Below are 22539 nucleotides of genomic sequence, written 5' to 3' on the forward strand. Positions count from 1 at the left end.
TCGGAGGATAATAATATAATCATTTTTGATGGTTAGGTTGTTGCTCAAGATTGCAGGGTAAGATGCCCAGTAGCATAAATTATCCAATTAACAAAGAAGAGAGTCCTTTGGTTTTCCAATGTCCTCGCATGACTCTTCATAGAATCGAACACCGAACACTAGTCAGAGACTTCCTAAAACGTCTAAAAATTTTCAGATGGCTGAACTAAGTGCATCAAAATATTATGGCCCAATGGGATATAGGTTCAAAACGACAAATTGAGCTCTGTTTGTCTATCAGAGCCACCGTTATCTTCAACCCCGCAGCAAATTGCTTACATCTTTTCGTGATAATTAAAAAAACATGCTCAGACGATGTCCATATGCTCATTAGCTATGCAGCCACTACATATCATTGCCACCCTCGTCATACAAGTGTTAAATATCAAGAGCGAAATATTAAAGTTTCATCCCTTTCTCAGTAACAAAACGGAAAAAATGCGTATGTCATCATCATAAATTTCAAACGTGTCATAACCGAGTAGCATAGCATGTAGGAGTGTGTGTTTTCGGGGTTTGTCTCGTCTCTTTTAATAGTTGGGCAACATAACATTAATTATTGTCATGATGTAAATATGCTTCTGACAAAATAGTCATTAAGAAGGTTCAGAGGGTGTCTCTTTTAATAATACTCAATAGTTGGGACTATAGTGTAAGTGAAATGTCATTTTTCCCACTTCAACGTATGAATGAGGCGCTCCTAAACAATGTAAAAGTGTATTTCATATTGAAGTTACGCTGGCTCTTGATAGCGATAAGCGAGAAGAAAGGTTTTGAAAGATAATGCATTCCTTAAAATTGTGATGAATGCGGAGTAGTATGTACAGTAGGATCCCTTTAACTTAAAAAGAAATGATATTTTTATTTCCTTTTAGTGAAAGACATTTTGTAGTAAATTTAGTTTGCCATTTTCTGTGTAGGTGGTATTACTCAAACTCGTAAATGGATTATGTATCATTATTAGCAAAGTTCAAATATTTGAATCGCGTCAAGATCTTTTAGGCACTTGCATTCCATTTCAGAGACTCATTTGAAAAAGAGGTTCAATGTCAACTTCACTGGACTTCTGGAGTGACTCCAAGGCTGGTGCTACTCTTCTGATGAAGAAGGACTACAATTTTGAGAATATCGTTCGGCTGCTACAGCAATAGAACACACTGATAATAGTCTAATTTCACCATCTATATCAAATGCAGATCATCAACTGAGCAACTGGGTTATGAGTTGACAGTCTTCGAAAATCCTCGGTTGAAATGCTGAAAACTCATTTTTGGTGGCAATTTCAATTCATGGCACACCTCAAGAGATGATATACTTGCGATTTTGAAATGCTATTGTTGAATTTACGAATAGGTTCCGGAAGTAAATCCATAATTGACTCTCCTGTATCTAATGGAACCAGGTGAAGTGTTAACGTGAAATCGTGCTGATTTGCCCGACCATTTTGCAGTTAGATGTAGATTGGTCCCATCCTTGCAGCTACAAAAGCGAATAATGACCACAGTAGGATCTTTCACATACATACATATAAGTATCACCAAAAAATAGCAGCGCTTTGTTGGACAAAGAAATTGACCGAACTATCATTTTGGGCACTGATGCCATTAACACTGTAAAGGCCGCCATCTACGACCAGGCCAGGGTGTCCATTACGCATGAATAATCCGCGGTTGACTAGTGGCCGGGACATGGGTGTGATCTGGCTGGCCTGTCCGTCTTTGAACTATTGAGCTGTCCGGTGATCGATTGAAAAATGATTCAGCCATCCGGCCGGCCGGAAAGCAATTGAGAAAGTATAGACAGTCGGGTCGATCCAGAGCTGTGACCTCAAAAATATTATTCCTAACCACCACTTACCGGTTCAATCATGGAATACAGCATGCTTTTAGCTCCCTCTACGATATCGACGTCAACAGCAAATCAACGGCTTGCAATAGACTTACAAAAGGCCTTCGATTCTGTATGGATAAACGGACTTATCTATAAATTAATAGGAGACGAGTTTCTTATCACAATTTTTGGATTTGCGGAAAGTTTCTCTGAAGATTGGAACTACTTTTTGGTGCGCCGCAAGGGTCCGTTTCCGGGCCAACTTTCTATAACGTCTTCACGACTGGCCTCCCGACATTTCATATCGGCCCTGACCTGAACCAATTTATCGATGACACGCTTAAATTGTCTTCTAACTTCAAATTCATCTAGGCCGTTAACACTGTCGAAATGCTAAGGTGGGCCTTGACATAATCTTGCTGATATGTCATGTGGAAACATAGCCTTGGGGCCGCAACCACGTGGCACGTTTGTGCTTCTTGATCACTAGTGACACATTGTTCTAGCACGGAGCTTGCCATAATTTCAGTTGGATTTCAAATAACCTATAACGTACGAGTGATCAGATCGACAACATTCCATCAGTAGTACAATGAGGAGTTATCTCCTGAATGTGCATAACAAGGGAGGTGTTGATATTGGCCCCAAAAAGGATCATCAGCTTCACTTGGCCGTGACGCCCGCCATTTCTCTGCGACTCTCCAAGTTCAAAATTGACCAATTATATGATCCAGCTGGTACTGGTTTGTACTGAGTGCAGGCTTAGGATTCATATAAGTGCATGCGAGACCCATCTAACACCTCTGCCGCATCTAAGGAGATGTGGTTGTCCACAGTCACTAGGTCTTAACCGCTTCACCTGATTCGTACTAGCTAAATCGGTTTAGAACAAAGGTATGCCCGTCTGACTGTCTGCAAATCGTGCGGAGGAACACTCAACAAGACCTGTATAGCGTCGGCCGAAATCGTGCGACATATAGGAAGACACGCTAACAACGCCTCTTGCTGATACGCGTAAAACAGTTATCTGCTATGAGACGTCATCGTAAATTCACACAATGGAGGGGACCCTTACGTAGAACATGCAGGGAAGAGTTCTAAATATATGGGTATAGAAACTTTCCTGCTTAGATCCCATTCCCACTTCAACATACACACCAATTTGGTTAAACGGGTTGCATTGAGACCACAACACTAACTTTAAAAGACCATGCTTTTACGAGGCACATGCACTCTGTACACATCAATAAGACTGAGGAGATCATCCGCTCATGAGCTACCCTACAGTTCATCTATCATTAGCTTCCAAATAAATGCACCTGCGATAGATCCCTGTGAGCAGAATTCACTCATATACGCTGACGATTTAGATGAATGCTTTCCCACTATAGAAGTAGCTTTTCCACAGAGCTAATACTCACGAAGTTTCGATAACACAGATGACGAATGCGCCTTTGAAATCTACAAACGTATTTGCTATCATAACGGACAACAAAGTTTTTCACATGCATTAAACCGTCGTTAGTGAACCTGTCAGTTCGAAATCCGTACTGCCTCTCTGACACCAGATGGGTTTTCAGCCCCGATCGCTGGACCATAATCTTCTCCAAGGCCTTGCCAACGGCGGCAGAAAAGAAATGACCCTGTACAACCGAGGACTACAATTATCCTTCTCAGGGTACTTTAGGAGCGCAACAACTCTTTTCAGAAAGCAGAGAAATAGCTCTCCCGTAGACTACAATCATACAGATACTGGACATGAGATGGGAGGGGCTGCTATCTTGCTAGTTATTCCATCCCAGCCAGGCGACTTCCGAGACCTGAGCTTCGGCATGCTCTCCTTGATCTCACAACACCTCAGAGATGGAATTCCTCCCCCCACCCCCTTCAGGACGATCGCCGAGATACACCGAAGGCTCGGATCTCGGAAATAATTTACCCAGTAAGGCGCGATAGTATTTGTCCATATAGGTTCACCGTTCACCTTGATGCCGGCAATGCAGTGACTTTGTTTCGCTTGGCACATCTGGTACGCCTCCAGTCATCTTCCTTAGATTGCCTCAAAAGCCCCTCATAAGACGATAAACCTCGCTTGCAAGTGGGGCGGAAGTGGCAGTAGATAGGTCATATGATATATTAAGGAAGGGTGACAACCACATTGCCGCTTATGCATTAAACTATTCCAGGATCATCAGCAAATGGGTCGCTCTAGAACTACGTGACGCAGAACAGAGAAGAAGGAGCCCAAGGTCTCCACAAAGTCGTGGAGGGAGTTGAAGCACATTGTCAGGAATCGCATGGGTGTTGTTGATGCGTTGCTGGCTTTTAGAAACTATATGTCTGGAGTTCCTTATTAAGGCAGGCCTAGACCGGATACCGGTTGTTGCGCCGTTGATGATGATTTGTGTTGTTGATGCGAATTTCGTAGATTAGTTAGACCAACATTAGGTACGTGATGTCATTTGGAACATAGTTCGATTTATGTGATTCGGATAATCTGGATGTCTTTTAAAATGTAAGGGTAGTTTATAGTTATTTGCACTGTGTCCACAATATTCCTTATCACTGACGTTATAACAAGAATAATTAATTTTTTATTTACACCGAAAACATGTACTTTAAACATAATTGCATCCACCTGCTTTCAAATTTCTTCAATTACATGGATCAATGTACCAAAAATAAACTTCAAACTTATTTCCGGTATCAATCAATAAAATTCCAATTTGAATTTCCGTTTAGGAGTTGCTCGTCTACGAATATTTATTTAAAGTTCAAGTCTCAAGAACAATAACATTTTATAGCTTCCATTTCTTAAGCAACTCGAATAAAAGAGCAATAAGAAAGTCTTTAAAATTTCAATTATTAGCCGTGGAGTGGGGAAAACTTTGTTGTGTTCTGTTCCGATGTTTTGTTTTGTTTTCGTTGAAGTATTTTATCAAACAAACACAAATTTATTATTCGGGGCCTCTGAAAATTTATAAATAATTTCATATGTTCAAGTAATCTGGATGAATAGGAAAACACATAATTCCCACTCATCACATGCATTTATGTATGAATACACTGAGTAATTAATTTGATGATGCTTTAACGTTTCATAAAATGATGGAGTGATTAATTGCTGTGAACTTTTCCAGTGTGATTTGATTTGAGAGCATGAATCGTTGGTTGGCTAGTTTGTTTCCGTGGGAAGTTTGTTATGAAATTCAGAATTCCATTTTCAGTTGGCTTTCCTTCAATCGTAAATATCTTGTCTAATTAAATGGAGATTATAAATTTTAATATGGTATTAATTTTATGATGACAGTATTTGAAATTTATTTCCATGCAAATGGGCCAATAAATTTATCAATTCTGATGCAGAATTGCATTTGAAGAGTATTTTGTGAATGATTGGTATTTCCCTTATTTGTGTTTAAGTGATAATACTGGCATTCACTCAATTTAAGCTTTTCAAATTGAGTCCTTTTACTTTAATAGCAATATTTATACAAATAAAATAAAATAAATTATTTTTTGAGTAAATATAAATGAAGAGAGGAGTTGACTGAAGCCAAATTTTTGGTTTATTTTTTAAATAATTTGCAAATGAATTGGAGCGAAATCCGCAAGGAAGGAAAAGGGGCGTGAAAGAAAAAGTCTAGAGTGAAGACCATTGGGAAAGCAGCTGCATCGTCTTGGATAATTCTGGAAGATTTTACTGATCCTTGTCCTGCAGGTAGGGCCGTATAGGGAAAGTCTGGACCGGGGTGAAAATTATGCGAAAAACGGGACCTGGTGTGAAAATTATCCGCGTTGGGGATGAAAGTTATGTGGTCCTCCTATTAGCCCTAATTTTGCATTTCTGCTTCGGACCCCATAGAAAGGACGGGGACTCCCCAATTTCCACTCCTCTCTCGTCAGGTCTGCCTGCAGTAAAGAAGCTACATATGAGTAAGAAAAGGAAAATTACCGAGCCTCGTGAAGGCATCTGCAAACCGTTAAGCAATTTTAGATGTATGTACCTACGCTGTATTTTCAACAGCATTGCTGCCACGTTCCTCAGAACACCAGGGAATGCTAGGGATATCTACAGACGTTATCTAAAGATCTTGAAAAAGAGTAACGAAACCTCCATATAAATTCTAGGACAATATTCGGCATATGACATATTATAGTTAACAAGCACACTATTTCTTTCAAAGGAGTACAACAGTTCTTCTGGAACGAAGTACAATTTTCCTTGATATTGCTATTATTACGCATTTCTTCATATGCTTAAAGATTTGAAAATTTAGATTCGCATTTAAAAAAAAAAATTCCATAATAACAATGTCTTAACCCAATTTTAATTTTTTTTAATATTTTAATTTTTATGGCATGCGATTCGAAGCGAATTCGACTGAAAAATGACGAGAGAAGTGAGAAAGCCATGGCCATTGCGAAGGTGAGAATTGTTCAGATTATTCTCCTCAAAGACGCCCAATTTTCTATAGATTATACCTGAATAAACTACGATAAAGCTACGACATTGCGAAGCATGTACATATCCTATGATATTCCGTACGGAGCCTCGTAAACGACTTAGTATTGGTTAGGTTTGCGGAACATTTTTTGAAAGGAGCCAGTCGAAATTACGTCCTTTATGTGTCGAGTTGTCGGGGCTTCAGATTAATGAGAAACACTTCATCTGTACAAATTGATACCCGCAAGTTCTTCGTTTATATTAATGGTAACTATTTGCCAGTCGCTGCTCTGAAGCAAACGATCTCGCCGACTCCAGACCCAACAAGCTTTCCCTCAGCCGCTGAAATTAGCGGCAACAAACTTCACGCCCATCACAACTTAGGGGTACAGGCAAGGAAACATGTGTACGACCTTTTCGTAACTCTTCGTTGTGACTGACATCAGCGTATACTTCCTGTGGATACTGGTCGATATTCAGCGTAGGTCCCTGTTAGACCCCACAACAACATACTCATCGAGGAAAATTTCAACCTTCTCACCCACCACTGTTTTTATCGTTTTAGAGACGTTACCGACCCTGTATTCGTGCACTTCTTCAAAAATACCGCAACATTACTACCGAGCGTAGTGTTTCTCTGAGCCAGTTAAGCATGATGTTAAGCACCACATCAACACTACTGGTTCCCAAATCTTCTCAAAGGTGAGTCCTTTACCACCCTATAAGCTCGCCGTTGCACGGAAAGAGTGCGCAGAGGCACTTAAATAGGGTGAATGCAGACTTTAGAACAGTAGTAGGCCGTCTCTACTCCATCTGGTCCCAAAGCCCAACGCCGCATATCTAAGCATCAAGTACTTCCGTTTTTCCTTTGAAGGTAGGCCGTTCATTGTGTTCACAGACCATAAGTGCTTAGCTTTCGCCATAAGGTAGAAGCCCGACAAAGCGTCCCCTCACCAATTTCGGCACTTAGCCTACATAAGCCAGTTTATATTGTCCGGTAAAGACAACTTAGTCGCTGATGCTCTTTCTCGGATGTCTGAGATCAACATCTCGCCACAGTCGATTTTTTAGCAATCTCTGTGGCCTAAACGGATGACGCAGTTTTTCAGAGCCTGCAGTCGGACTTCAAATACAAGTTTATGGAGTTCCCCATCTTTGGTTTACCTCCCTCTATCTAGACTTCCGAAAAGGACCTGGGCCATAGATTTCGGGAGTGTTTCGCACGGTGCACGTCCTTGTCCTTCCTAGCATTCGGGTAACGATCCGGCTGAATTCTTGGGTCAGAGAGTGCATCGCATGTGAAAGGTGTAAGACCACTAGACATGCTAAGAAAGAATTAGGTGTATTCCTTAAGTCAACAAAGTGCTTACACCCTATATATATTGACGTTGAAGGTCCTTTGCGAGATTCGCACGGATACAACCATTGCCTCATGACCATTGATCAGTTTACCTGGTGGCCTGAGGCAATAACTCTGAAGGACATTATACTACAGTCATGTGCTGAAGTCCTCTGCCGAAAGTGGATTCAATATTTTTGTGTTCCCACTGTAATCATCCGGACCAGGGAATGCAATTCGAATCCACTCCTTTCTCAGAGCTGGAAAAGTTCATTGGATTCAAACGTCAGTGGACAACCGCATATCATCCGCAGTCCAATGGGATGCTAAAACGTTGGCATTAGACGCTTAAGGCGCACGACGAGCCGTTCTGGCCGCAGATGTTGCCTTTCATTCTGCTTTACCTCTTTTCAGCCGACTGCGAAGAGTTTGCTGGCATCCCTGCTGATCTTTTGCACAGGGAGAACTTGGTCCTCGACAAGAGAGATGGGCTTGAAGAGATCGGATTGTTGCGCCGTCGCCATCTCGTGACATGCGACCAGCGGTTCACACCTCTAGGGAGTTTATTATTATTATTCTGTTAAGGTGTAAGTTGTACCGCGTCCTTAACTATTGTCCCCCCTTTAATGGTTACAGTGCCATTACGGTATCTCAAGGAAGCCTGTAACCGTTAGAAATGTTGGTATATTCCCCACTTCCAAAACTTTCAACGTTGCATCTCTAAGTGTTCTCTCAGATGCCTCGACCTACATACTTTGCGCAAGTGCCAGAAAAATGCCCCAAAACCTATATAGAGGTTTCATCACACTCCACATAACCTGCAGGCAATGTCCGTAGATTTCCCTAGCTTCCCCAGGTGATAGTTTAGTCGGCAGTAACCAGCGAAAATTTCCAATGTAATTCGGAATTTCTTCTTGGTAAATCTAAAACAGTCCTTTGCGTACTTGGGTCCGTCTCCCCCAATAAGCATCCTGGACAGGCTCGCCCAATATAGTTCCTTCAGGTGTACCTCTTCATTTTTTAATGTCATTGCCATGAACCCATTTTCGATTCCACAGAAAGGTTCTGGCCCGTGTAAAGCCATCCCTGTTACGTTCTTCGCCAGCTTATCCGTTGTCTCATTGCCCTCCAACCCAATATGGTCTGGAACTCGAGAGTATCCAAACCTTATTGTGCGAGCGAAGCGTGTTCAGTTGGTTGAATCTAAGTACCTTGATCGCCGCTTGGCTGTCAGTCAGAAGGAGAGATTACAGGAAGCACAAAAACGCATATTGTCGAATATTTTAGTCATATCCTCAAAAGAAGTGTAGCGGCCGTGGCCTCGCGATGAAAGCGGGAATGCTGACGACATTGCCGCCTACAGTGTACTGTAGTGTACCGTTACGGTCTTCAATGAAGTGTTCTAATAGGCTTCAAGGTTCTGATTCAAAATGGATTGTTGCGCCACCAATTATTTTTATTAATTTGATCAAATAATGCATTCTATATTGTGCAATTACCTTAAATTTCGCGGTATATTGCACATTATTGAATGCATTCGGGCTAATTGATCGTGACAGAGGGGAATGCCGCATCCGTCAACGCTACTGCATATGTTGCTGCAACATGAACACTAGAAGTTCAAAGCCATGTTAAACGGGACCGGCTGATCGAGAGACAGCTAATGGGAAAGGAAGAACAAATTAACAAGGGAGAACGTGAGTTTTCAGCAACGGAGTTACATTAAACGAGAGGAGTGCTTTTGTTTTTCCGCGATTTTCCTTTTTTTCATTCAAGCAGAATTTATCTAAAGAGGTTGTAGTTCGTAGGGTTTTCCGTAGTTAATTCTCCCGTGCAGTTTTCGCAGAATTTTGTGGATTTGAGAGCGTGGTGAAAGCACAAAATTTTGTCTTTGTCGAATAGAAAATTTGAATCGAAAAAAGGCCATTTACAGCGTTGAGTTTCTTTCCTGCGTCAGTTTCGCTTGAAATTGCGAATTGCGACATAATTAACCTTCTTTGATTGGATGATTCCTTTCCTCTCTCCTCCTCCATAGTCCTTGCAAAGCTTTCACAAACAGGGACATCCTCCAGAATAATGGAGTGAAGATGTCAAGAAGGGAGGGAACTGCCGCGCCTCAATAATCATCTGAAGCAGAAGAAACAGGGATCGAGACTGTGATTTGTCGTAGATCTCCTCTCCTCGATCGCACACTCGGGTTCGGAGGCTTGACGCGCGCGGTCAAGCCGTTGTTTTTTTTATTTTCTCTTTTCAAGTTTTAGCTCGCGTTTTGGTTTAACTCGTTAGATTTACGCGAATCTCTATGATTGTGCGATTATTTTCAATATCCGGTGTGGACCCACGCATTGGTATAGACATGTTAATTTTATATAATGGCACGTGAGGGATCGTAGCGCTCAAAGGACCACACCCCCCACATTCCCGCCCCTAGCTAGCACAGCGGGTTGCGAGCGCATGTCAACCGAGCACTCCGATGGAGCTTCAATATTTGCGCCAACTTTTTTCGGTTTTTGGGGATAAGTCCTTTCCTCTAGGTCGTCTTCGGCCACTCAAGATGGTCGTTTAACCATCGCAACTCCTTCAGTTCATTATAGAAAGGTTTGCGCGCCATTCGACTAATTCTAGACTATTATCTCAGAGTCGAAATTCTATTATATTTTCAATAGCATTGTGGTTTATTAGAAAACGCCTTTCTAATGTTTCACTGTAGAGTCATCAATCTAAAATGAATGCCATTCTTGTTTGAAGCTTACCGGAATGCGAATAAATAGTGCACTTGGGTGGCATCATCTCTTGTGCTGCAGACCATATACTCATATTCTAGCATAAAGGGCGTAGCAATAATTCAATGTTAACATGCAGTAGAGTTCAAGTGAATGGTGCAACAATACTAATTCTAATAAGTCCAAGAAGTTCACTGTTTACTTGTGTAACTCTGTAATGAAGATATCCCAATATTGCGCTTGTACGCATGAAGATTTGAAGGATTTAAAGATAGTTTTTTTACAAAATTGAGAACGGACAGAAGAAATCGAAAATTTTTGGAAAAAACTCTCAGAGTAAGCTACCGATTGCTGCAGATTAGTCACGTAGAGGAGGTCCTTTTCCGATATCTTGGCATACGGACTTCTTTCAAAAATGATAATTAAAATTTTAGTTAAAAGTATCTTAGATAGCGGCTTCGTCCGAGCTCCACTGGGAGGGTTGAAATGCTATGAAATTTTGGAGGGAAGAATGTGTATTACATACGAACGGATAGAAGGCACACGGCATGACCGACTTTTGGAAAAGCGGTTAAACGTTTCTGCAATGGTAACAGTAAGTGGCCTAAAAGAGCATAAATCTTTCTGTAGAAAAAATTGATAGTTTAGTTTCATGCCATTACGGTCAAATTAAAAGCAAGTTAACATGATACTCGAAGTATAACACACAGCCCACAAGGCCTCCTGAGTTTACCCTTTTTATCCAAGTGCCACACTTAATCGATTTACAAGATGTGGGTAAACTTCTCTAATATTGACATTTACGATCAAGGAACATTTATCGCTTCTAACATTTAAAGGGCATACAAATTATGAGAGGAAGAGAAAGTTCAAAGTGGAGTTGTCTACATTGATTCAGACAAGTATAATTTTCATTTAATCAATTTTTTGTGTGTACGAGTATTTAGACGGGCACCATGGAACCAAGCTGTAATCCAATATTTGCTGAATTTCCATTATCGTAAATTGTGTAAACTACATATCTATACATCAAAGCAATCGGGAAACCAATATTGAACCCAGCGGGCGGTTTTTATCTAGGTACGTGTATTGAGTATTTTTGTTTTTTCCCATCATCCGATCCCATCGAAAAAAATATGATTCCACTGTTAAACGATTGTTTGTTCAATTATTTGTGTTGCACTAAATTAAATTTAGTAAGCAAAAACACTTTCATTGTTTTTCCAAACATTTTATCTATTCGATAATTTGTTTCGGATAGATTTTAGCTTTGATATGCCGTTGACCATCAGATATTGTGTTCTTTGAATGCTGGAGATTGTGTTTCTAGTGAAGTATCTAGAAGCGGAACGAACAATTAGGGAGACAGCACGCTCATTATTTTAGACATTAGCGCGAAATTCCCAGAATTCGAGCTATTTTCAATTAAATAGAAAGTTGCTTTGCAATCGATTAGAAGTAGCGCAAAAATACTTGGAAAGACCTTGTGACGAATTCTAATTTTTCGTGTATGCAAATGTACATTTTTTCAAAGCACTGAAAAATTTTCAGTCGAATATGGGTCAGTTGAAAAAGGCCACTTAGAAATTTCATATTAGAAATGATAGGTTCCTATCGTGGCCTTATAAATTATTCAGCGCCCAATGTGGGTCAATATTACAGGAAGTAGTTCCGAAGAAGCATACAAAACATTTCCAATGTCTAATGTTGTATGGTTCGTGGAAGAACAACAATAAAACCAGAACCATCACATGTCAGTAGAATTCAGATCAAAGGACATTTTTGATGCTTGCTATGAACTATTATTGTTTTCATTATTTGCTTCCATTTTGGGATTACTTGCCTTAATAGTAGTAATGAAGATGGGGAAACGAGGCATCTACTCTTACTGGTGCAGAAAATGCTCCAAACTGACAATCAGCACATAGTTAGGATCCCAAAATTAGAGCGAACTGGTATGAATGAAAATGAAGGCTCCTGAAACCCATAGTGAACTATAAGCCTAGGATTGTCAAATGGCAGGTAATGGCGATAAGATGTCCCCATTCTAATCTGAAATTGACTTCATTGAATATTTCAACCTCACACATGAAAAAAAGATTTTTTTTGTATTTTAAAGGGCAAACACGGTGAATTCAACTCTGTTTTGAGAACCAGATGACCCCTTCTTCAATGTGTAAAGCATTAAATTATATACAGGGTGCGTGCGGTATTTGAGGACATGCATATATGTCGCTATAATTTCCCGAAACTATTATTTTTCTTTTTGCTTTTTTTTAGATAAGACATGGAGGGATACAACTTAACTCAAGAAATGAAGAAACATGTGGTTATCGTCGCTATATGTGCAAATCACACCGAATCACACAGAAATCTCTAATTTTCTTAAGTGCGCCCGTCCATTCGTCCATAAGGTTCGCCATGAATTGGAAGCATCAGGCGGCGATACAGAATCTGTTGCAAAACGCAAAAGCCCGTGCGACGTTCTGACACTGTCCAATCTGCAGAATTTATTCAAAAAGTGCAAATAATCATTGACGAGGACCCTTTAAAAACAAAGAGGGCCCTTGCGAGGGAGCTTAATGTTTCTGACCGTCTTATCCGTCGACTGGTTCAAGAAAAACCCCGGTATAAATCCTACGTTTTGCGCAGATGACAGTTTATGTCGAAGCAAACACGGGGACAGCGAGTTATTCGATCAAAACGACTTCTAAATAAAATTAAACATGCTGAAGCGTCTGAGATGTTAAGGTTTTTTTCTGATGAAAAAAATTTTGACCAAGACCAAAAGGCCAACCGCAGAAATGACAGATGGCTCTGTTACGATCCTACAGACGTTCCTGTTCAAATGCATATGAAGTTTCTAGCTACTGTTATGGTTTTGGGTGTTGTGAGCAACAAAGGACATGTCATGCCACCTCACCTATTTACTCATGGACTTTGAGTGAATTCTGCTGCATACAGCGAGGTTTTAGAGACAGTACTGAAACCCTGGATTGATAGTGTTCGCGGTGACAGCTCTTACATCTTTCAACAAGACTCCTTCACACAAAGCGATGGCGACACAAGATTGGATGGTTGAAAATTTCCATGACCACATAACACCGAACTTATGGCCACCTAGCTCCCCAGACCTTAATCCTCTAGATTATTACATATGGGGTGTAGTTGAGCGTGAAACCAACAAACATCCTCATAACACTATTTCTTCTCTGAAGGCTGCAATTAATACCGTTATGGTCAATATGAACAAGGAGCATTTGATTCGGGCATGCAATCGTTTCCGGACCCGGATCGAGGAGGTTATTGCAGCTAATGGAAATTTTATTGAATGAGTTTATCGATATATAATAAGTTAATGTCAAGTTTTTTTCATTCATGTTCAAACTAATTAGTTTTACTCTCAAGTTATCCTCAAATACCGTATTTACCCTACATAGCTTCTTTGGTGATTGTTCTTACCTACTATTTACGGAGCACACAAGAGCTTAACTATAGGGAAGCGTATATAAGTTTTGTAAATTGTATTCTTCAGAGACCTTCAACCACACTAACTAGAATCATTGACATTTCCCATATGCTGTTCATATATGACACTGGAGAAAAACCTTACCCGTGTAGCAATCTCATTTCAATGCCACCATCCCGGTAAATAAGTTGTTTCAAGCCTTCAATTGTTTGCCCATTGGTTTACGTCACAAGCGAGGTCGGTTCGTCGTGATCAGTTTCGCCATTTGGCTCTATCGAACGCCTGATCTGGGTGCAATCTTGAGACTTTTAAATCCCCATCCAGCGTATACGAAGACCCCTCAAACTGGTGATCTGAGTTGGATGGAGATGAAGATGTTGCACTGAACTAGTCGCATAATAGGCCCTGATCACATCCGAAATGAGGACATCGGTGATCAATATGAGGTTGCACTAATCATGGAAAAATTGCAAAAGAGGCCTTCGGTGGTGAGTCCTTGAGGGTTTTACGTGAGAACCTGTCTGCACGACTTAATCCCATGGTCTTCTTAAGACACGGATTGAATCAGAGTCCCGTTGAGACAAGCAACAACGGTACCAGTCTATACCAAGTGCATGGCTTAACATTCATACTGGTGGATGCAAGACCTACCCAAAACTCTACCGAACTAAGGAGTACGGCACCCTTGTTGAAACGCAACACCACGACGAGACCCGAAGATCTCTTCTCGTTTGAGCATAAAGGACAACCCCTATGAAGCGCCCACTAGGGGGCCAACGGCAAATAACCGAGCTGTACGCACATACAACCGGAGTTGACCCGAAGTCTGAGAGTCCAGGGGCTATCTCGATTCCCATGGTACTAGCACACCCCTGGTGAGGTTTCGTAACCAATTTGCCACTTTAGATGAGTCCCTCTCGGGTCTGATCGCCCTGATTAGGCCTTTGGAGCATTCGTTTCCTGCATCACGGCCGGCAAGCTAAAATGAGTATAGCATTTCCCGGTGCCACCACCGGGCCATTGGTTTTGGTTTGGCCGACAGGGTTGCCTCCCCGTCTTCCTCACCAACACCTCCGAGCACCAGCCTTCGGTGGTGTGGCCACAAAATTCACTTGCCAAGATTGGTCTGAACATCGAAGTCGATGGTAAGCGACCCAAAGACCAGTCAAAACTGCGGTAGTTTGATAGGCTGTGTGGGGATTTGAAAGCCTCGCGATTGCATCTAGATCAGGCTTTTGATAAAATAAAATGGCGAAATCGATCAAGACGAGGCCTTCAAGTGAAGGGAACAAAAACTAATGAAAAGAAGAGGAAGAACGGTGTTGCTGTGGTGAATACAGTACAGGAATATCCAGAGTGAAAACCAAGCAACCAAATTTTTGGCAAACGCATTCCAAAATACCCAGAAATACATTTTCAGCCTTGCATTGGAATTGGTTGCCCTCTCTTCCAAATCTTAAAGGGTAACTTTCTTCTTCACTTTTATCGCTTCCTAGGAAGGATTTTAAGTTTCTATTCCTGGCATGAAAATATTTTTATTTCTCTAGTATTTTGGGGATGTGCAGAGTAAGAAGTTAGTGACCCGTATAATGAAGGTAGACTTCCTTGGAATGAAAAAAAAACTATTTCAACGTATCCTATAGTTCACAACTAATGAAAAAGAGACGAACTAAATGAATGCCGAAACCTGATATGCTGAGTTTAGGATGATTACGAATATGGTAATCGTGATTGAAAAAAAACCTCCTAACGAGCGATGGTAAAGGGGACTGGGGTTGACCTGCTGACACTATTTGTTAATAGGGTTGAGACAACTCTGAGTCCAATTAAATTTGATGGCAGATCGCACCAATTGACTGAGAAAGTATCTGATTCCCTGAGAGAACCCTCAGTTCTGTAAAATACACAATAATTTTTAAAAGAGTCAGAAGCCGGGAGTTCGTTATGAAAGATGTTGTGGAACTCATATGCAAGAACAACCAACAACATCAAACCGCACTGGTCAAACAGGAAGAATAAGGATAGGAGAATACAATTTTGAGACCGTTGACAATTTCTCCTATCTAGGGTCGAAAATCACAACCGATAACAGCTACGATGATGAAATCCGCGCACGGTTGTTACCAGCCAATAGAGCCTATTTTAGCTTACAAAAACTGTTCCGCTCGAAACGTCTCACCATAGGGTCAAAGCTTTTACTGTACAAGAATATGATCTTGCCAGCCCTCATGTATTCTTCGGAAACTTGGGTTCTTAGCAAGAAAAATTGCGAACTCTTGGCCGCGTTCGAGAGAATAATCCTCCGAAGAATTTTTGGCCCCCTACATGAGGATGGACGATTCCGTAGCCTACACAATGACGAAATCTATGACCGATACGATGACCGTCAAATTGTGGATAAAATCCGGCTCAATAGGTTACGGTGGGCGGGTCACTTAATCCGTATGGATGAGGATGATCCAGGACGGAAAGTCTATAAGGGTAATATCTATGGTAGAAAAAGAAGACGAGGCAGACCCTGCCTAAGATGACAGCTTTTAAGGATATCGAATTGCTGGACCGCGGCGCAAAACCGGGATGTCTGGAGTTCCTTATTAAGGCAGGTCTAGACCGGATACCGGTTGTTGCGCCGTTGATGATGATTTGGTTACACTTTGTGCTGCCGACTATTTACTTTAAAGTGATATGCACCTTTCTGAGGAGCAAAAGCAGGATCGAATGACCGTTGCAAAAGACTGTTTGGAACAAGTGAAAAACGATCCCACGCTGCTTGATCGAGTTATTACAGGCGATAAGAGTCGATTTTTCCAATACGGCCTGGAAACCAAACGCCAAAGCTCACAATGGTTGTCTCCACACGCCCCCCGTTTCGGTTTCAGATTAATCCTGGATTGTAAACCCTTTTGGATGCCCCCGATTTAAGACACGTGTTCGTTGACGAATACGTTATAAAGCCGAAGTACTAAATACCAGATTAGGCACCCTTCCGAAGCGCATCCACTACCGAGCTAGACAAATGCTCCGATCGTCGTTTGAAAAAGTATATTGTTTGGAGTAGAGAACTCACCATTTGTTAAGTAGACAGGATTGGCTACATTGCGTATTATGTAGGATCAATACTAGAATTTCGCGCGTACTAGGCCCCTGCAGATCAATACGGACAGTTTAGGTAATGGGTCGAATCCTTGCTCCTTCAACCCTTTTCATGACATTTATTAAAATACAGCATGTACTTTAAACCTGTCCCACATTGGACGCCATTTGCAACAAAGACGGATAGTGAACATTTCGAATTAATCAATATCATTTTCATCTATAGTCATCCAACTATATAATAAAACAGGAACTTGAATTTCTTCAGAATTGAAAAACTCTCCTATGGATTCATATCCTTCGATAATTATGTCTATTTATTACATTTTATATTCCCGTTTCAATAATAACTTTTAAACTTTTTCTCAAGTTTGGAAGGAGAAGGACTTGTAAGCAAGTTGAAACTAATATACTCGTATTAGTGCATAGTATGAAGTTTTCGAATAAATAGTATAACAAAAAAAAAATGGAATGGCTAAGCTTCCTTTGTAATCAGAAGGGAGTAGGGTACATGTTCTTCAAATTTGCCCTGTTTGTAAAGAAATTTTAGTCGGGTATTTAATTTCCGTTGTTGAGTATTGGAAACTTTGCGTCCTTACTAACAAATTGGGTTGAATATTCTATCGAAGATGTCCCTCGTCCTGTATGTTGCTACATGGACGCAGTTTTAAGAGGAGTTTTGAAACATGTACATATTTTTATGCTATGTAATAATTACTTTTTACTACGTAAGGAAGTATATTGTGACGGATTTACAGTTTCATGTTTCCGTCATTTTTATAGATGTATACACAGAAGTTTGGACTGAGTCGTGAAAGCGGTGTTTTTTGACATTAGCAAAGTATACGAAAGAGTGGATCTCTTCCTCTTTGTCGAAACTATGTGAGAGAAAAACGTGCCATCTGACATATACTCTTGGACCCTGCGCTTTCTGCAATATAGGGAGCTGACGTTGGATGAGTGGTCGTGCTTGGTAAACGGCGGCCTACCCCAAGGAAGTGTTTTAAGTCCGGTATTATTCAGTCTGTACACAACCTCGCTTCACTCCAAACTCGATGACTCAACTGACATCTACCAAAACGCAGCTCGCTTTATCATCCTTGCTATGGGTAGAAGAGATGATCAGGAGGAAAGGCTACTACGAAAACAGGTTGACCTTTTTGTGGACAAATGTAACACCCTGAAACTCCAGTGAACGCAGATAAGTCTAGCGTCATTGTTTTTAGGAGAAATACTGACAAACTGTATAGAATTTCGGGACATCAGTTCCCTCTAAAACAGGAACCGGAGATAACATTTCCAGGCAGGACAATTGCGAAATCCCTATCCCGGAAAGATCACATAAACAATACAATCATAAATGCGAAAGAGGCTTCGAAGGTAGTAAACTTTGCCATAGGTTTCTCATGAGGATTAAAACCTGAGAGATCTGTAAAACTATTTACAACTATTGTGAGCCCAGTGCTTGATAATGCAGCTGCCTCCACGACTTTGATGCCCAAATTTCTGGGTAACAGAATAGCTCCGATTGTGGTGTCTCAGTCGAAAAGATGGGCAAACCCCCCCCCCCCCCCCATAACTTTAGAAAGGCGCTGTTACCCTCTGAGGAGTTGATAAGGCTCAAAAGATCTGCTCTCTCATCCTATAGTTTGGTCGTAGGCAATCCCCTGTCGGTCTATTAAATACCTCGATGCAATAAGAGTTACATTTTCATAATATTAGGTACGCTATGGCGGTATGGCCGGGATTTTCCTGCATGCCTACAGCATTCACTATCCGAGGACACATCTCCTTTACTATGCAAGGATGCTTGGACCACCATCTGATAATTGCTACTTATATTTATACTCTTAGCGACAATTTAAAACATTTCCACCTCACGGCTATTTCTTATACAGATTAAATTTAAATGAAAAGCCACTTAGCTGAGATACTTCATTGGAAAATTATTATTTATTTTTATTTTTTCCAACATTGATGGGAACTGTGTTGGCATTCAAAGAAGATTAATCCTTGGAGTGTGGAAGCCTGGTGTTGCAATTTCATGTACATTTTTTTATCTTTCATTTGGGATCATAAAATATATTTTGGGAACTTGATTTAGCATAAATATTAAGTTTCTTCGACGGTAAAAAGATATAGTTTTATGGACTTTTGTATAGCGAACTTCTTTTTGGCTCTCTATACATTTTCAGGACGTAACAATAAGCCATACCATTGGAATGGAGTGAAACTTGCTTCAATGAACGTTATTTGGAATCCTCAATACACAATCCCTAATTTAATGTTGATAAAATCTAAAAGTCGCTTTGCTTTAACTGCTTAGGTGGTTGAATTTCGAGGTGAACTGACAAACTACATTCCGGTAAGATGTGAGCCTTATCGGCCAAACGTCTTCTCCAGATCCAGTGTACAGTGCGCGATTCTCTCACAGTGTTTCTCCTTGAGTAACAGCAGTTCTTGACAAATTGGACGTATATGTCTCCTATTTATTCCTTTGTAGAGAGTAGGCCTTCCACTCATTTTGTTTGGTGGGATTGTTTGTTTTTCCGCCGATTACAGTGATACTGTATCTTAGCTTCATTAGCATCACATTTAATGCTGTTCAAGTGATAAGCCCATAGAATCTGATGCGGCTCGTGGTGGTATAAACGATGTCGTGACTGCCCTCACGGGATAAGGTAACAGTCAAATCGGACGGTAAATTGGACCTTCTTCCGAATCACTTTTCTTTCCCTGCTGAATGAAAATGGGATAAATAAGTTGAAAACTTGATTCTCGATCTTATCTGAGAGCTCTCACTAGCTTTCTCACAGCCGCTGCTAACTAATATTGTTTCGATTGAGACCTGTGTTTTTGATATTCTTCCCTCACTTGGTGTTTGGCAAGACGCAGCTAATTTAAGCGTTGGCTTATTCGCCTTGGCACAGAGTCCTTTGTTGTAAAAACCAATACCGCTTCGACCATCAGTTTCAATTTTGAGCACTATTTAAGTTGTGAAATTTGAGTGAATTAGAAGATTTAATAACGAACCTGCCAAAGATAACTTCAGATTTAGAACATTTAGAGGTTTTTGTTATCACCGGAGAATGCTCTGAAGAAAGATCGTAGCAGACCTCTGGTAGGTCACGATTTTAGCCCCTCGGTATAACGCAATTGATCAATTCTGACGTTTTTTGATCGTCAGCTGACAGTATATCTGTTATCTAGTGGAAGCAAGTCCAGAACGTTGTTTCGGTTGAATAAAGTCCAGAAGGGTTTAGATTTGGTGCGGATAGATGTCATCCCTGTGAGCATGCTTTGTCGTGTAATATTTAACAACGAGAAGCGTGTGCTAATGTACCGCAATGGTTGAACTGCTCCATACTTCATTCTCGAAATGGTAATGTTTAATTCTCGACTCTATCACTGTAGACGTCCTGATCCGAAGCAGGGGTTTGGAAGTGCGACTCGCCGGGAGCTTCAATATTTACTGGCCGAGCTTCATGGTCAATTACGCCATCTTTTTAGGCTCTTAGGATAGCTCTATCTTTTAGGTCAACTGTAGCAAACTAGTATGGCCTCTGCTTATCGCAAAGTCTATCTGATCACTAAAAAATGGCGCCCAATGTGGGGCCTAATTGGGAATAAAGTTGAGGAAATATTGTTTTTTATTCTCATCTGATACATTGAAACGAAGTTGGAAGTTGGAAAAAAGTCATCTTTCACAAGTCAACTTGGGCCCCACATTGGGCGCCATTTGTAAAAACTTCTGCGATGTTCCAAACAAAAGGTATAAGGGAGACCTTTCGTGGCCTGAAGATGAAAGTAAGGCCGAGAACCTCAAAAGCGACACCTCCTCAAGATCAGAGAGTATTTTCCCTTGTAATTAGCATGTTAAGTTCTGGTACGATCCCACGCATCGGTTAAAGTGGATGTGAAGTTTTACAAAAGGGGGTGAAGGGCTGAAGTGTCCAATAGCTTCAGTATTTGCAAGTGGACTTTCACGGTCAAACTATCTGCTTAAGTCCTTGAGATAGCTCCAACTTTCAGGTCAACTTCGACCAACAAGGATAGTCTCTAATCATCGCTCAATTCACTAGATATTTACAAATTGTCACAAAAGTTGGTGTTGATTTGTTAGTCAATGTGGGGCCTAGTGGGAAACAAAGTTGACGAAATATTGTTTTTTATTCTTATCTGATACACTAAAACGCAGTTGGAAGTCGAAAAAAAGTCATCTTTCACAGGACCACTTGGGCCCCACATTGGGCGCCATTTATAGAAACAACTGTGATGTTCCAAATAAAGGGTATAAGGGATACCTTTTATGGCCTGAAGATGACAAGGAAGACCGAGAACCTTAAAAGCTGCACCTCCTCTAGATCAGAGGGAATTTTTCCCTTGTTATTAGCATTTTAAGTTCTGGTACGATCCCACGCATCGGTTAAAGTAGATGTGGGGTTTTACAAAACGGGTTGAAGGGTTGAAGTGTCCAATAGCTGGACTTTCACGGCCAATTTTAGCATCTGTTTAGGTCCTTGAGATAGCTCCATACTTTACGTCAACTTCGACCAACCGAAAGAGAAAAACACAAATATTTTATATCCCCGTCTTGGATAATTCTGAATAAGTGTTGTTCTTGAAAGGTACCCATATGAACATTCAAATCCAACAGCCTTCATATCATAAACTAGATCTTCCCATTATTAACATTTCGATTCAACCTTGAAGGCAGCTCATGCTCATTTCTTTCTTAATTAGCTACATATTCACGCTCATGGCAAAATCGTTACCACATTGGGCGCCGTTTATTTTACACGGCATACATTACAAAAAGCAAACAACCATTTAATTCACGCCTCAATTCCATGGCAGTGAATTGCGTTACTTCACTGTAGCCATTCTGAAAGCACGTTTACATGGAACGAAAGGTGCAGCCTGTGATTATTATTCCGATCGGAGTTGAGAAAATGTCAGAGTAATTAGCCAATCAACACAAGAAAGGCAAGATTAGCCCCGACTAACCCTCACGTATCTAATATTACCCTAGCTAATTACACACATGAAATCTAATTAGAGAGCATATTCCCATTAAACGTAACCAAAAACCTCTTCACGAAACGCTCAACTAACACAAATTCCTTTTATTTGATTGAAATAAAAAGGATAAGGTAATAGTACAAAATTGCAAAACTTACCGTTCTAAACACAATAAAAAAAATCCAATTCAGAGTAAAGTGTTGAACTTATCCTATCTCATTTCCTTCGAGTTAACACAAGCAGCCTTTAGGGATGCGACGTTATAGTTCTCAGGGCTTTCTTCCTTATCCTTCCCGAACACTAGATGAAAAATGACAATGGCAACAACTGAGTTTTCCTCACTCACAACAAGAATGAAATAAGCCTGACTAGCAATTGTAGTGGAGCAAGGATTCAAAACACACCAAAAACAGTCTAGACTACCCCGGAAAATTGAACAGCCACCAGGAAGGAAAAAGCAGATATACGGGTAGGATAGTGGAGACGCAGGAGGGGTGTTGGCAAATCGAGCGTAAGGATGTGACGAGAGTGAAAATAGAGGATGAACTGAAAAATCAGAGGCGGACAATAATTTCCT

At 40.7% G+C, this 22539-nt stretch overlaps 1 protein-coding gene across 3 annotated transcripts in view; it reads right to left on the bottom strand.

Moving 5' to 3' along the window:
• Positions 1 to 22539, bottom strand: part of LOC119657899 — a 182562-nt gene that overhangs the window by 159129 nt on the left and 894 nt on the right. The gene's annotated exons all lie outside the window — the stretch shown is intronic.

This window comes from Hermetia illucens, chromosome 5, assembly GCF_905115235.1.
Source record: "Hermetia illucens chromosome 5, iHerIll2.2.curated.20191125, whole genome shotgun sequence".
In the NCBI taxonomy this organism is placed as follows: domain Eukaryota; kingdom Metazoa; phylum Arthropoda; class Insecta; order Diptera; family Stratiomyidae; genus Hermetia; species Hermetia illucens.